This window comes from Micromys minutus, assembly GCF_963924665.1.
Source record: "Micromys minutus genome assembly, chromosome: 24".
Classification (NCBI taxonomy): Eukaryota; Metazoa; Chordata; class Mammalia; order Rodentia; family Muridae; genus Micromys; species Micromys minutus.
In genome coordinates this window covers 3387934-3400787 of record NC_137959.1, presented here as the reverse complement: position 1 = coordinate 3400787, position 12854 = coordinate 3387934, and positions in this window count along the sequence as shown.

The window sequence follows — 12854 nt, the reverse complement described above, 5'->3', positions numbered from 1 at the left end:
CTTGCTTTTGGATCAGCAAATGTTTTCTCTGGGTTCCTATTGCAGCTTCTTTGTTTTAAGTGCAGAACTCCTATTATTGCTTCAATAGACATAATTACTGTGAAATGTTTAAAAGTGCATATAGGTGGACTTTTAAACTAGTTCTTTAATCTTTAGAAAAGAGATTCCTCAAAAAAAAAGAGAATGTTCTTTTGAAAACATTGCATAATTGCATAAATTCACAGCCTAGGCATTATTGCTTTATAATTGCACAAATAAAATGAAATCTTTCAGTATTTGGAGGATTAAAAAACATTTTTTCGTAGAATTGCAAGTTTTTTCAAAACCCTTTCATACAACTTTCAGGTGGATGTTGATAGACACCGGCTTATCAACAATTATAAAATAGATGATATAATAAATATATAATAAAAATAAAATAGCTCCTTCTCATTGTTTCCCTTTGTGTAAATATATCCCTTTTCGGACAAATGACACCGGAACCATTCCCAGAATCCTGCTCGGTTTTCCGTCCCTGCCGCACCCCTTCCCTCTTACTGACACACCAAAGAAGCTTGCTGGAATTAACTCCTCTCTGGCCTCCTTCTACAACTCCCAGGAAATTTCCAAATACAATCTTACCTTTGAGAAATGGACACAGGCTTGCCATACTTAACCCATTAGCTACAGAAGAATTGTATTTACAGGTTAGGGGGCTGGCGATGGTACTCACCAGAACTTTCCCGCTACTTCATGTGCTCCGTGTGCAGAGGATTCTTGCTGCCTTTTACACCTTCATGTAGCAACCACCTAAACTATAAATAACCCTGCAGCTTCTCACATGCCATCTCCAGATCTCTGCCTCTAGGAAGAGCGTCCTGTCAGCTTTGCACACCAAACCACTTTGCTGTGGCCCAGGAGGCCCTGCAGATCTTGAGTTACTCAGGGTCAGCTAGACGCAGCAGCACAACCATTTATATGGGGTTCGAAATGCGTGAGTCTACGGTGCTCCAAACATGGGGAGAATTTCATAAAAGTTCTTAAAAGGAGATCACACATTTTTCTCTCACTAGTAAATGTGACCGTAAATCAGGAAACTAAAACTTAAGGCTCAGTCCAGTGCCTCGGCTCGGATGTCAACAAGTCATGACCCTGCTCTCAAGAGGCCTTGCTTTCTCTTTGCAAATAAGTTTTCCCACACAATGTAGTTTTAAAGTGCAAATAAATACAAGACCTGGGCACTGTTTGGATTCAGTGTTTCCTCCTGGAACCAATGCCTTACAGATTATGACATGTAGCACACAGAAAATGGGATTAGAAAAGGTGATGTGGCCAAAGGGTTGTCCTCGGGCTGTAGAAGGCCTGGAAACCTTCATTATTTTTCCTCTCAGACTGAGGACGCTCATGATAGCTATGTGTCACCTCTAATGTCGTTGTCTCCCTCTCAGGCTTTGTCTCCCTGTCTCTCTCTTTCCCTCACTGTCTTTTCCCCCAAACCCCCTCCTTTCTCCCCATGGCTTCCAGGACCAAAGAAAGGAAGAAGAGTCTAAGACTGGATCCACCAATCCCTAATGAATTAATAACCATGCCCAGCCCCAACACATGCCAAAAGGACTTTTCAGTCCCAAAGAGAGCATCAGGAATTGTTAATAAGATGTACATTAAAAGTTAAAGCACTGGGCTTTATTATTGTTATTGCTATGAAATCTGCTGAAATATTTAGTTTTTAAGGGGTGGCTTAATAAATTTTACACAAATCAATGTTAATGTTGGCCAATTTTTAAAAATATTATAAGAAAAGTTATAATAGAAATACAAAACATTTATTGCTTTTATCTAGTAAAGGTAGACAGTGAACTGTACACACAGCTCGGGCACAGCCGAATTCTTGAGGGTTTTTTTTTTTTTTTTTTTTTTTTTTTTTTTGTCTGTTACATAGAGAAAGATCCTAAAAGATGCTATATGAAATTACAACCAATTCTCTTAAATTAGTAAACAAGTGGTCCCTACCACAGGGTATCCCAACACATCTTTAGGATAGCTTTCTTAAAACAAAGTTAAATGGCAAGTCTTTTTGTGTATGTGTTTAATTTTATCTCTGTTCTTAAGATATTCAGACCACAGATATAATAAGAAAGACAGGAGAATAAAGTATAAAACAAAATATCACCTAAAACAATTTCAGAAACTCACTGTTCCCAACCAGAGTTTGTTTGTCTATGAGACACTGCTTGCTTATACACCACTAACAACACCCTTCAACAGACCCCATACCTGGATGTGCAAGATGTGTGCTTCTAGTAAACAAAGGTGCCGTGGCCCCACAGATTAGGACTCACTAGAACAGACTCATCAAGAAATGAGGTTTGGCAAAAATAAACAGTAAGGATAGTCAGTCAGCAAACATCACTCCCACTTTCTTTCTGAAGCATCCATTCATATCGCTTATCCAATTTGGAAGACAGAGCATAACATGTGAAGAAATGTAATGGTCAACTAAGAAAAAACAAAAGTTCAAACAGCTGATCACAGGCACATAAAAAAATAAACACATTCTCTCTCTGTCTCTCTGTCTCTGTATCGGTCTCTCTCTGTCTCTGTGTGTGTGGGTGTGTGTGTGTGTGTACACATGTACACATGCATTCTATTATTTACTGTATTTTTGAACAATATAGTAGACAGTTGTATTCAATTTGTTAATAACACCACAGAAATAATTTTATTAGTTATCTAAGCAGACACAAAATAAAATCACCCCAACTAAACACTCTGCTTATAAAAGTAAACTTATTGGTTACAATATTATGACAAAAATTCAAACAATTTAAAGCAAAGCCTTCTCATTTTTAATCATATTTTTCCATTTATTCTGAATGTTTTATGGTGCTGAATGTAGAACCTAGGACCCTTCATAAAAGTCTTTACTCTCATTGTTGAGTTTTTTTTAAAGTGAAATATATTTAAACTGCCTCCCATAGCTTCTATTCAGGGAAGGAATGCACATATATCCTTCCTGAGACATCTGTTAGTCTAGTTTTGATTTCAAAATGAGTAGAAGAAAAAGTTTTAGGTAACCCCAAAATGTAAACTTCATGCATTTATTCACTCGTCAATACTTAGAGGCAATGGCTGTATTCCTAGAAGATGAGCATTGCCCACTGCCCAACAATCCTCCTTCTCAGTGCGTATCTCTGCAGATGAAGAAAGGAGTTTGTATCCCAGTGCTCTTGAAACCTCATCTGTAGTACCTCCACCACAAAGGGGCTGACACATGAAAATGCCAAGAGCTGACTCGACCACGTGCATCAGCTAAAATCTCTTATCTGCACTCACTGTGCCATTTCTTCCAATACTGACCTGATGGAATGTTCTGGAGAAGTTATCAAGGTCCTGCCAATGTCAACATATGAATCAAGTAATAATAACCATTTGAGAGATAACAAGTCCATCAACCACATGACTATCTCAATATGCCAAAACCACCATTGCTAAACTGAGAACATACCTCCGAACACGGATGTAAGAAATTATAGGTGCTAACAAATAAATAGTCCCCAAATTTTCTTTAAGTCACTTATGGAAACTCACACACACACACACACACACACACACACACACACTACAGTAATCAGTCATGGCAACTAAAAACGTCTCAAACATCAGCTATAAAATGTGCTGTTTTTCTAAAGGCAGCTGAGTCTAGGTACCACTTGCTGGTCACACTACAGAAAGTGAAGGCAACACTCTAAGGCATGATCTCATCATCTCCCTTTTCCTGGAATTATAACCAAATCACCATATTCATGAGTCGCTGTGAAGCTATGGCTTATCTTTGTGTGCTATATAGACAAAGCCATAATTAGATGAATTAGGAAATTGTGTCCTACTGTGTAATATTGTTCTAAGAGGGGATTCTTTAGCTGGTGTGGAAACTGAATGATGTATTACATGGCCTCAGATTTAAAGACTATAAAATTATGTACAAAGTGATGAAGTTCCCAGGTAGTTAATGGTCACACCAGAGAGCATATCTGAAATTCCCCTAACAAAGGATCTTAAAAGTTTCCAAAAATACTGGGAAGTACTGAGAATTTTTTGTTGGTTTTTTTTTCCTTCTCCCCTATGCAACAGAATGAGGGAGTGAAACATTTTTCTTGGACACTGAGGATAATTATAACTAATAATCTCCTTCTCCTTGGAGCAACATTCGTTGACGTTCCTTCATTTTAGGGTGGCTGGCTGACACAATTCAAATATAATTACTCCTCTTGCATGCTAAACTCCGGCACCGTGAGCAAATGCAGTGTGTCTCATTGTCAAGGATAGCTAGACAGCAGCAATGTGATAGAGACCTTTCAAGCCCTGCTGTAGCCCCCACCTTTGAAATCTGTGTGAGATGACAAAACTGACTTTTATTTCCCTTGGACTTTCTCAAGGTATCCTTATTAAGAAAGAAAGCGCCCAAGACCCATAAATTTAATCTACTGCCTGCCAATCATGATGGGTTCTGCTGTCAGGTACTCATGATACATGACCACGAAATTTAAATGTTATTGTTTCATACAAGAAGAAACCGTTGCTTATGACTACCCCAAGCAGTCATGTGACAAGCGGGACACTTTCTTGTTTCCTTCCTTCACCACTGAACAATAGCAAGTTCTGCAAAGGAGTAATGGGTAGATCAGACGTAGACGGGATGACACAGTAACCTCCAACGTAGAGCGTTTCTTCTCATGAGACACACGCATGATGAGCAGATGCTTATTTAACATATATTTTTCTCAGCTTCATGGTGATACATGATTCTCAAATGACTGCTACTTGAATAATCAACACACTCTGACTTCCACTAACTTTTGAAAAGAAAATTATATTAATGATAATGTTAATACTATGCAGATGTGAGTTTGAGTTTCAGGAAGAAAAGAAGCCTTGAAATTTAAATGAAAAACTTTCGACATGGCCTCCCAGCTACAAAAAGCAGTGTTTTTACTAATCTGGCAAATGCTGTGATTGTGTTCTACAAGTTCTAACTGGTAGATTCGGTTAAATTTTTTTCCATGAATGGTCGTATATATCAACTTGATACCACTTTATTCCCAGTTGGGTTATAATAAATTTTAACATTTAATTTTACTTATTATTTTCTAGGACAATGTTTTTACACTGGGCCTTTCAATTCTAGAAATTTCTGGGAACAAGAGGAGTCTTTGTTCAGAATATCCAGCAGTATAAATGAAAATACTGCATTACTCTATACATTACTCTATACATACCTTAATCATCTACAGGGCAAATGCAAAAGGCTTTCTCCTTGACATTCTAAAAATTCTATAAAGCTACCATGAACTATTTTTCAGTGTCTGACAATGTGTGACTGGTTGGAAGAGAAGTTAGCTCAGATATCAGCTGGCTATGTCATGAAATAAAAAAAATCGGAATGTAAATAAAATGACACCAGGTCATAAACAGAAGCTTTATTTGCTCCACACGGGCCAGAAAACCTCCCCTAGTTTTTGCTTCCCATATGGGCAGAATTCTATTACACACGTAGTTTGGGAAAGGCATCTCCTGAAGCCATGCAGAAATGCCAAATGCATACACTAGTATCAATGCATCCCAAGATATATCAAATAAAATGGCAGCTTTGACCATTTCACTTGCCACAGTTGCCTGGTTGCTGTTAGGAGATGCCAGATGTCAGCCAGTTGTGTTAGGCCAAAACAAAGAAACAACTGAACAATCATATTCTAGAGAACTGACACGGAAAACTGAAGTAAAGTGTGATGCACAGAGAGAGGCAATGTCTCCACATGTGACATATAATATCTTAAGTGAAGTCTAATAGTGGACAGAAAGTTCTTTGCTCTTTCCATGGGCAGGTATGTCACCATCCAGCAGCGGGTCACAGAGTTACATCAACCCGCCACAGCAATTTCCTCTTGCTGCAGAAGCTTAGGCGCTTTTCACTTTGACTTTTCCTTGCCCTAGGAGACACAGCTCTGCCATGCTGAAAACACCCACCCCGCTGGCCTCACGGCAAACACTCATCTGAATCAGTATTTATCTCCTGAATGCATTTGTACCTAGACTTGTTTAGGCATAGTATGAAAAGAGGTTTGGAAATGAAAATCAAATAAATGTAGCAGCCTACCTCAGGAACTTTAAAAACATACTTGAACACTGTTTTTCAAAGTTCAGTGAAATCAGAGGCTTTACTTGAAGTTGTGTTTTGAGCTCTTTGTCTATTTCTTATTATTCCAAACAAGCCCTCCACCTCTACGCTGCCCACATAGCTTAGCATTAACTCCTAATGAGCCCCAACTTCATGCCACTGACCTACTATGCATAAGAAGTAAAAAATTCAGGAGTCTGGACGAAAGAGAATGGGTTATGTAAGTGCAACCTAAGTCCAAAAATAAATGAAAACAAACAGAGCATAGACAGGTGACTGGGAGGTGATCACCGGTGAGCCATCTCACCTCCTCTCAAAGGAGCTTCCTCCCCATGCAAATTTAAATATGCATCAGCTCAGAGAAAGTTACACAATGTTTCCGTCAGCAGATGTGGCACTTAGAGCAAGCATCAGGAAAATAAAAACTACAGACAAAATAGGCTGGATTTGCATATTTCACTTGAAATTAGGCAGTGTTGCAGCGCGTTGGAGACTCGTATGCAGTGCATGTCAGCCGAGTTACTTTTCTTTCCCCCCAAGGTGACACCGGTGCTTGTCTTACCAAATATGATGCAGCTGACAAGTGTTTTCATGTAAGGAAGATATATGCCTCCCATCACCTTGTCAAGCTGAGTGAAGGCGAACTCCAGCACAGCCTTTCACAAGTGATTAGATGGTCGGCGTCATTAAAAGTCATAAAGTTAGACGGCAGCGCTGTGCGTGCATACATATGAACTCATCCAAGCGGCCTCCTTGAAGCAGGTGAGAGCTATCAACTTTGCTTCTGACCCAGTCATAAATTCTTGGCTGAGCTTTCTTTTTCTTAGCATATCTTTGAAATTACACTCAACAGTAACGCTGCCTTGGCCAGTCCCATTGTCTCCAGCGTTCCTGGCCAAACCCCTAAGCACTGGAGGTCCAAACATCTGATTTTGGTTCACTAACACAAAGAAAGCAACCAACTGGCATTATTCATTCTTCCTCAGAACTTTTAAAAATTAATTTTCAAATGCTTTAAAAACTCTTGTCAATCAGCCTACTTAAAAATTTCCTTAAAGAACTGCAAGGAAAAAAGGGAGGGGTTTATTTAACTCTCCACAAATAAGGGAATTAGGACACAAGGCTTGAAATGGCACTGCCAAGAGTCTGGATGGTTTTGGCTAATCAAACAATTAAAACAGAGTTCAGGTTCTTCTGTTATAATGGCCTACAATCTCCTCAATCCAACACACTAATATTCAGGAAAAATATATCTGATTTTGTTTAAATTTGATTTTTAAATGACCATGGCAATATACATGGAAAACACAATATTTGATCTTGGAATGTTACTTCTAAGACTCTGTCCTAAGGAATGGGTTCAGTGCAGGGGCAGATATGTGTGCATAAGATGTTCCATGCAGATATTATTTATAATTAATGATTATAAATACACTAAATGGCCAAAAGAGGAAGAATCATTAATTTTTTTGATTAACTATTCTAAATTCAAACATATTCCAGAGACAGGAGGAATGCCAACGGCGTCTTGTTTGTAAGACAAGAGAAATGCCCTACTTAAGGATGCCAACCATACTAAACACGTAAATATAGGGGGAATGGCTGTAAAATAGAGCAGGATGCCATTCACATTTGTGCGAATGTTTGAGGATTTCATTGCATTCTCATTTTCCATTTTTTGGCATGTATGGATTTTTCTAATTTTTTACAATGAGCATCATTAATTTTTATGATCAGTAGAAAAGGAGATCCCGATGTTCCTCTGTGGATGCAGAAGGAAGTATTCACATTTCACAAAGCTCTTGCAAGTCATCTCAACATAGAGTATCCAATATTAAGTACTCCAAATGCTCTTGAAAACCTTTTCCAAGTCACTCAGAGCTCAAGTGCATATGTGGGAGCTGTCTCATGATCCAGTGTGTGGTACACAGGTTTTTCAGATCCTGTACCTGGATGGATCTTGGTGGATAAGGGTTCCTTGTCCTAGAGTGATTTTGTTTCCCTGTGAAGAGCCCAGTGGCTGTCCACTCAGTAAAGACATAATCATGATGGCATGGGTGACAAGTCAGGTGACAGCAAACATGTGACTTCAACATCATGCTTTCAGGTTGTAATAAAACAGCATCTAGCACTCTGCTAACTAAGAAGAATCTATCTTAGGTTAACCAACTGGACACTAACCAACAGGATGACTGAATTCACTTTGACCTTTACAAGGGTTGTCAAAAGCTTTTCAGCCAAAGACACTAAGAGGTTAAGGATTGATTCAGACTCAGCTGCAATGTAGTTCAGTTGCTAGAATGCTTACCTTACACGCTGGGAAGCCTTGAGTAAAAGCAGTTGGGCATGGTAGTGCATGGCTATAGGAGCTGAGGCAGGAGGATACAAATGTAAAGCTAGTCTTAAGAGATGGCAACCGTAATGGCTCTTCCTGGTTCTCAACTTGACTACATCTGGAATGAACTACAATCCAGAAATGGAGGGCTCATCTGTGATCCAGATATGAATGCTGGAAGACACAGGCTTCTGATTTAGATCTTGGCATGGAGATCTTGAAGGCATATTGGCCATGAAAAGCTTAGGCCCAGGGAAGGTAGTGCATGCTTTTAATCCAGTATACTGAGGCAAGCAGATCTCTTGGGTCAAGGTCATCCTGGGACAAAGCAAGTTCCAGATCCAGTCCCAGTAAGACACACCGTTAATCTGGGCCACACCTTTTGCTAGAGGCCTACATAAGAAGGAAGATTCACTTTTCCTCTCCTGCTTACACTTACCTGACAGGACATAGTTAGAACCTACCTTTTCAGGATTCCAGTTTACATAGAAGACCAGGTAAAACAACAAACCTTGTGGACAGAACACCTACTAGACATTTTTTTGAGCTTCCCATTCATGGCTGCCCATTATTGGGTTAGTTGAACTGCAGGCTATAAGTCATTACAATGAATTCCCTTAATATATAGAGATATTGCATAAGTTCTGTGGCTCTGGAGAACCCTAATACGGTGAGTTTCATGTCAATCTGAGCTACATAATAAGACAGTCTCAACAAAAAGACAAGAGAAGGCTTCTTGTATTTTTGCATGAACACTTTAATCCCATTTTATATTGTTAATTAACACTCTAACAAGACCCATGATAGCACGTGTATTAATAAAATAGAAATAGAAACCACTGTAACTACTAAGTAGAGTGTCTGTGTAGAGAAGACTGTGTCCTCTGGTTGTTCACATGGATCTACATTCCAGTGAATGCTCATTACATGGAACAGACTGTTTTCTGCTTGGTGCTTTTTGTGGGTGGAATGTGTGAAATATTTGAGTATATCAAACAGAGAGCTCAGAAACTTCTAGAAGAAATTAAAGCATCCCCACCTGCTAGAAGAGGGGGAGAAAGGAATTAAGATGGAGGTAAAGAAAAATAAAGGGTTGCAGAAGAAATAAAATGACCTTTGTGACAGAGCCACCTACACCTACCCAAGAAGGCAGGCTGGTTAAGCTGGGTCCCATGCTGAGTCCTCTCCTAGGAGAGACAAAGACTCAGAGAGCATACAGATTTGGGGCCAGTTCTCATTTAGACCAGTAACTGAACAATCTGCAAAGAAGACAAAAATGAGCATTTACGTTTTGAGACCTGTAGGCGAGAGAACTGCAGTGTCTTCATTTTTGTTCCTTTGTCCCTTCCGCCCCACCTCCCATTCCTTACTTTTAAGAAGTATGTTGCAATACAGCCCCTAACAAAATCTTGTGAGACTGGATTTAATTTCTCTTTTTCCAATCACTCATTTTAAGTTTTGAGACTAAGAAGAAGTAAAATCAATAAAGCAAGGCTTCAGTACAAACACATAAATATGTAATGCTTAGATAATAGGAAGATAAAGTTTTCCAAAATCCCAGAGACCAAGGGAGCTCATTAATCTTATCAAAATCTCATTTTACCTTAATCTCCACGTTATGTTTTTTATTTAAAAATCAACAGATGTTTAAGGCAGAAAACACTGTTAAGCAAAAATCAGATAGAACTGAGTGTGGTGGGGCATGCCTTTAATGCCAGCATCTGGAGACAGAGGCCTGAGGGTTATGTGAGTTTGAGGACAGTCTACACTGCGAGTTCCAGGACAGCTAGTACTACAGAAAACACTCTAAAACTAAAACACAGACTAAAATAAGATAAAATATATAAAAAAAAATTTTCCATAATACCAGAGAACAAATGTTATAAGGATTCTGAGCGTCTTTTAATCTTTGTTACATAAAGAAGTAACATAAAATGTCTGTGTGTACTTCATATGTGCTTTCTGTAATGTGTCCAACTATTCTCAATTGTTGTACACGTACGGGCAATGTTTTTCACATTATTAACTTCCAGTAAGATACTTGAAAATAAATTCAACAGATATGTAATCTTTTAAATAAATAAAAAATGCGGCATCTTTAAGCACAAAGAGCCAGAAGTGTTTGACTCCTTTGCAATATATGAACTATCCTTGGTAAATTTTGTTGCAATTTACAATTCCAAGAACAATCAATGTTTGCAAAAATGCCTTTTGACATAGTCCTGTTTATCTTCTGTTTGTTTTTCATTTGTTTTTATTTTATGTGCATTGGTATTTTGCCTGAATAAATGTCTGTGTGAAAGCATCAGGTTCCCTGGAACTGAAGTTACAGCTATGAGATGCCATGTGGGTGCTGAGAATCGAACCTAGGTCCTGTGAATCTTCTTTTTGTTTCTAAACAACAGGTTAGGTATGGGGAAGTGCATACTAAAAGTGAAATTATTTCTGTCCATAGAGAAAGTATTTCTATTGGTTTTCTCAAACCCTCAAAGGCACCTGGCATCTGTGGGTCAGACGTGTAACCTGGGGAAACTGGCCACTGCAACCCCTCTGCATCCCTAGTTCCTTTGTGCAAACTAAGAAAAAGATGCAGGGTCACAATGAGCAAACTCCACCCCAAACCAAGTGACAGTCATGAGTCCCCACAGGTATTCGAGAAGCAGACGTTTGAAGAAGTGCACATATATTCAGTGAACACCATATCTGCTTCATATAACCGCTCATTAAGGCAGAAATCACCTTTGGCCATTATACCCATTGATTTAATCTAAATGAAGCACAAGGAAATATATTTTGGATTTACTAGGTGACTGGCCTTTTTGAGTCTCAGAACCTTATTATCTGTATGATTCCGAGTGACTAGAGAAATCTAACAAGGTTTACTGTGTGATGTGCATAGACAGTACCAACCAACTCAGGGAAAGGAAGGTGCTAAGAACCGAAAGCAGACTCATCACTCAAGCAATATCATAAAACTCTAATGTCCCCAGGGCAAGGCTTCTACGTGATAAAAAGTGTCAAAGAATGAGTGGGTGCCAACATGTCAGGATTTTAATTCATAGGAGAGGGAATTTGGAGGAAAAGACACTGGAAACTGATGAAAAGACAGAGTGTTAGATATTTCCCGACCTTGTCAAAGATAGAAGAGCTGCCCTACGAGGGTGGGTTTCTAACCTGAAAAGTGCCTGCTCCGTGCTCTCATCCCACTGCCCTCTGGGAAGATGTTCTGGTAGAGCTGATCTGTAGGTACAGAGGCAGTGAGGTCATTGAGCTGGTGTCCCCATTCTGTCTGCCCAGAAGGTTAAGCCTTTGGATACTCAAGGTTTGCACACGATTCCACTGTCAATGTTGCCCCTGGGTGACTTCTCTGTCATTTCCAACTTACAAAGGTAAAAGGACAAACTATAAATTTCTACCTGCAGTGAACAAGGACCTTTCAGGAGCTCTGATGATTGAATACCCCTATGGGAATTTATAGCATGTAACTTTTATTATCCAGAGCATAGACAAGAATTGTCTTTACCAGCCAAAGACCTTCAAGATGTTAAATAGAACACTCAAATAGATTTGGACCACCCTCGCCATCAACAGAACTGCTTCACCTGGAGACGACTTGTTTACTAAATGTATTATTAAGAGTAAATGGTAACATTTCTGGATATTCTGGGGGTTGATTAAAATCTTTCATTTGGATCTTTCTGAGACACAACAGAGAACTGCTCCGTGTGGATTACATTTACAAAGGCTACAGATGTCTACAACAGAAAACACTGCTGCTCCTCATCCTGGGTTAGGGGATGAGTAACGAACAGCAAACCTTCCTTTATAGCAGTCTGCCTGTCTGCATCTTCCCGTCTCTCTTAACTTTGCTCAAGGCTGATGTCCCCTTCCAAGGTGGAAAACCATTCATGTTCTCTAGACGTGAACCTGCCAGCAGGTTATACTCATGAGGAGTCTAAACACCTACTCAAATTTTACCACACTAAAAAGAAGTTTAAAAATGAGTAAATAATTTATTTATCTCTAGATTTTAAGATTATATCTTCAGTGCCATGGTGTCAGTTTTCTAATTCAGACTTAGAATGCAATTGAGCAAACAAGCAAAATTTATGATCCAAATGTGTCTGATAGAGCTCATTGGAATGAATTTTATACAGTACAGTGACTGTTGTAACCAAGTTGCAGCCTTTTTTCTAGTTACAAACATTGCCATCCAGGAAGTGAGTTGTCTATGGGAAGGATGGGGAAGGTTGTTTGTTGAGTGACTTTGACAGTTAAAACTTTTCAGATTGTTCCATAAAAACAGTTCTCTCTCAAGCCTGAAGTATAAACTTCTGGTTTCTTTGGGAAGTCAGTTGTACCGGA